Genomic DNA, 4,913 nt, shown 5'->3' with positions numbered 1-4,913 from the left:
AACTATTTATGATGAATAAATTTAATAGAAAAGTGAAAGAAAGTTTCATTTTATAAGCATAAAATCATTAAATGATAAGAAATGAATGTAATATTTTTCCTTTGATCGATGTATCAAAGAAAAAAAATGGACGGAAAACTTTTTCATCAATGCGCTACGCGCATCAAAGGAAAAAATATTACATTCATTTCTTAATTATATTCCTTGACATGTAAGATGATTAATAGTCAAAGGGTATAGGAAGGGACACCAAACCGCCTATGAGGATTCCATACATAAAATTAACAATTCTTTTTTAATCCATTTGTGTAAATATTTTTTTGTCAAGATTATACCTGAGAGGGTATTTGAGAAAGACCCCAATGTTTCCATTCCTGAGATGAAAAATTCACGTTTATTCAATTTCAATTTGGGCGTTAGATTTATTTTTCTTGTTCAATGTGCAAAAGAGTTGATAAAAATTATCCATATTCAACCAGGTTTAAATTATCCCTTCCCTACCTTTTTAAACTTTCTCCCAAATATTCCTACAAGACACTATTTTTTATAAAAAAACAAATTAGACTGTAAGACAGGGATACTAAATCTCGAAAGACTTTCTGTTCTACATAATTATCAAACAGTCACATGGCTTAATATGTACATACTTTGTAGTCGGAGTGAGATATTCAAAAAGATCTCAAAATTGGAATTTGAATAAAGATCTGTTTTCCAAGTTTATTTAAATAACGGTCACATAAATTCATCCCCTCTCCCCGCTTAAAAAAAAATGGAAAAACCCCTACATAAACAAATACATGGGCGCAGACATTTTGGACACCCAAAGTTGTGTGGAGGAGAAAATGCTAGCTGGCGCGTGATTGGTCAATAAGAGAAAAGACTTGTTATGTATTTGACAAGTGAAATAAAGTTGATAAAAATCTCATATCAAGACTTGGGTTTCTTTGAGTTATATAGGAGTTACAGGTAAAAATTTGAAGGGAGGGATAACTTTTGTTTCTTCAAATTTTCATTTGGTGTCAAACGCACCTAGTTGTAAACAAATGGAAATTGAAAGTAAAAGTGCAACGGCACGGTATATTTTTTCTGGCATTTTTTGTTTTCCAATATCTCGAACTTTCACGACAAAAAGGTGATTTGCCCGAAATTCAATACATGTATCAGTGAGAGGGGCTAAAGTTTGTATGGAAGTCTATGGGAAAACATTTGGTGGTGTTTGTCCTATAGAATAGGTATATGGTTTCATGGATAAAAATTGATTACAGCCAAAAAATCAACCAGTTCCTATTTTTTTGGCATTGGGATTATATTTTAATTAGTTTTGACTATTTGTTTAAAAAATAGAGGGTTTGGGTAAATTGAGGCTCACAATGGGGACTGCACATAGTGAAAAAATGCCAAAATTTTTGTCCTAGCTCTCATATTTTCAATAAATGTTCATGTAAATAATTTTAAATAAATATTTATACCGAAATTTACTGTGAATATTGTAAATAATACAATATTAATATTTATGGGCATCATCAATACACAAAACATATGAATATCCCCCTTGCAGTTTGAGAAATTCATTTAAATCCATGTATTTTATGAGTGCAGACATTGGAACAGATTGAGTAATCCTCTTTCGAATTTGTGTTAATCAGAGTTGATTGAATAATTTATAACAAAATTTGACTGCTGTTAACTAATTAGGTTACTTTGTTTTTACATAAGGGACATAATCCAGCAGAAAAGCCAGTGTCAGTCATGTAATCAATGCTGGCTTGAAATAAAAGTTATACTTTTGGTGAAACTTAGAGATTACTTGTAGGAAATTTAATTGAAATTACAGTACAATATATTTTTGCAGAAAATACATTGAAAATGCAATAAATATGCAAAATTATAACTGAAAAAATTATGAAAAAGGTGTCTGAATATCCCTCCTCCTTACCATATCCAACCTTGATATTCTACTGAAAGGGGGGGGGTAATTTTGTGCTCTAATCATGAACAAAAATGAAGGAATTTTGTTTAAATTTGGTTTATTTGAATAACAAGAGCCATGTTTATCTGCAGTTATTTTTTTCAATTTCTTTGATATTTTTTAAAATAATTATCTGAGTTAATTCTATTTTAACATGATTATTTTAAAGGTATTACATCACAAATGCTTAAAAAAAATTCAAAAGATGGTGTAAATACTAAAACATTATTATGTAAGCTACTAGATGCATTTATCAGTATGTTTTAATAAAATAAAATGTATTTCAGCAATGCATTATCAAGAAGGAAGAGATTAAGGAACCCTACCCTCTTACAATGAACAACACATGGACACTCTTGGGATGATCCCTTTGCTTTCATTAAGAGTTCCAAGGTATGGTTTTCTTAGAAAATCTAGTTAATCTCTTAATATTTAAGTTATTTAGAACTTTTTATAGATTATCAGAAAATACATTTCCTCAGAACTGCAGTTATTTAAACACTTTGCGTACAATTGAGCACTGTATTCAGTCAGACAATGATTTATCTGCCCTTGGCATTTAATCAATTTATTAATTATGTCAATAATAAGAAATGATATGCAAATAAATATATTTGCCTTTTATGAGAATATACATATTTAACATCAATTACATGAAATGTTCATGAAAATTGGCTAAAATGTAGGTCACCCCCCTTCAAAATTACAAAATTTTCAGTGGGGATGTATTTGATTCTCTGATGCCAGCAACCCACTGCTGATAGAATTTGTGTTAATCTTATGTACATTTGAACTAGATATAATTCTCTTTCTTTCAATTGATCATTTTATCTACATTAGTTTTCACTCTTTCCATAACCCAGCTTTTTCTTACAAAAACCTGCTGATTTTCTTCATTTTTCATTAATAACGGGTACCTGCTACCCTGAATGATTAACATGATCTACCTTGAGAAATTATTAGAGATAATAAGAAAAACAAGCAAAACATATGCTACATTAATCATTTTATTTTAAAAGTTTGGAAGAAAAATAGAAAAATGCTTCAATTTATAGACATCTTTTCTGTTTCACAGATGTTGGTCTGATTGACTGGGGTGTGAAATGTAACAGCCAATGGTGTACTTAAGCTAAGACTGTCAGTCCCAATATTCAAGAGGTGAGATAAGCAATGGATATGTGTTCTAAATTTACTAGATTGACCACTTTTTATAAATGTTTCTTTTACTCTATAGGAAAAACCCCTACATAAACAAATACATGGGCGCAGACATTTTGGACACCCAAAGTTGTGCGGAGGAGAAAATGCTAGCTGGCGCGTGATTGGTCAATAAGAGAAAAGACTTGTTATGTATTTGACAAGTGAAATAAAGTTGATAAAAATCTCATATCAAGACTTGGGTTTCTTTTAGGTATATAGGAGTTACAGGTAAAAATTTGAAGGGAGGGATGCACTTTTGTTCGAGATTTTCATTTGGTGTCAAACGCACCTAGTTGTAAACAAATGGAAATTGAAAGTAAAAGTGCAACGGCACGGTATATTTTTTCTGGCATTTTTTGTTTTCCATCGAACTTTCACGACAAAAAGGTCATTTGCCCGAAATTCAATACATGTATCAGTGAGAGGGGCTAAAGTTTGTATGGAAGTCTATGGGAAAACATTTGGTGGTGTTTGTCCAAAAATGCCTACAAGTCAATCTAAACAGGGGATGACCTTTCTCCGCGCGTGTGTTAAAGAACATACAGATGCACAGATAAAAATTTTACCCTGGTTAAATGCTTTTAAGTCATGAACAAAACAATTACTGTATTTCAAATTGCTTGGTTTACAATTGAGATAAGTACTAAAATATTCAGCTATGATTGACAAATACGGAAGCCCGTTGAGGCCAGTTCAGAGAAAGAAATATTTTAATTGCGTTTAACTGCAAAATATTGCGATTAATCGCAATAATCATTGCGTTTAAACGCAAAGTACTTTGTGTTTAAATGTAATATTTTGCGTTTAAACGCGAACATTATTGCAATTGAACGCAATAGTTATTCCGATTAAACGCAATAATATTTTTGCGTTAAATCGCAATAATTTTTGCGTTTAATCGCAACAATATTCTGTTTAATCGCAATATTTTTTTGCATTTAAATGCAATAATCTTTGTATTTAAAAGCAATCATTTCTATTGATCTTTGAAGAGTGCAATGAACCCACGCTGATATTTTTTTCTTCTTTTTTGTGCAGTTACCTATGAGGATAATTGTGTATTGTTCAGCTTTATAGAATCACATTCTTCTGAACAAACATTTTCTGAATGATTAAATCATTGATATGGATTTAAAGAGGAGAAAGAAGTGTCGGTCTGTAAAAACAAAGACAACCTAAGAAAGAAACAAAGCTTCAGCATGTATAGATATCGACGGAAGCGTAACTGGCTCTACACTTGTTGTTTTATAACTTTGTATATTGTCTTATATTTTATCGACTTATCAACATATAAAAGGTTTTACCTCCTTATTTAAACACATATTTTGAATTGTATTAATTTTAAAGGCAACTTCTTTTGTTCAATAGATTTTATTGCTTTAAGTTTTATCGACTGAAATAATTTATTGATTTTCAGATATTGATCGAAACAAGATATTTATTCATATTAATATAGTATTGTTGATATGAAAAATAAAGGTATAGTTATATCGATTTTAATTTATGAATATTTGCGATAAAGAAGTCAGAAAAAAGTTTTTGAATTAAGTTGGCGGGCGCAGGAATTCTAATGAACCTTCACATAACCCGGGATTCAGTTAAAACTTATGTATCATGTATTTGCCAGTGTGTACGATTGAAGGCTGAATCAAATTAAAAAGTATATTGAAAAGGGGAAATGGAGACCCATTAAATGTTGGATTAATAGGGGGCTATTGTACCGATCACCACTTTTAAAAAGGGG

The 4,913-nt window shown here is 30.7% G+C and overlaps 1 long non-coding RNA gene across 2 annotated transcripts; it reads left to right on the top strand.

Annotated features, from left to right (window-relative positions):
* Window positions 1–779: 779 nt before the first annotated feature.
* Window positions 780–3,356, top strand: LOC134250342 (uncharacterized). Of its 2 annotated transcripts, none has more exons than XR_009988486.1 (4): window positions 780–966; window positions 2,257–2,362; window positions 3,045–3,127; window positions 3,204–3,356. It is a non-coding gene; the product is annotated as an uncharacterized LOC134250342 (long non-coding RNA). The 2 variants fall into 2 exon arrangements; XR_009988485.1 differs by lacking the exon at window positions 780–966 and adding an exon at window positions 1,012–1,232.
* Window positions 3,357–4,913: the final 1,557 nt, after the last annotated feature.

Source organism: Saccostrea cucullata, unplaced genomic scaffold (assembly GCF_032062105.1).
Source record: "Saccostrea cucullata isolate Sc308-1 unplaced genomic scaffold, CSIRO_AGI_Scuc_v1 ctg6452, whole genome shotgun sequence".
NCBI classification, from domain to species: domain Eukaryota; kingdom Metazoa; phylum Mollusca; class Bivalvia; order Ostreida; family Ostreidae; genus Saccostrea; species Saccostrea cuccullata.
Note: the sequence above shows the minus strand (reverse complement) of the source record. Positions and strands in the feature narration are given on the sequence as shown.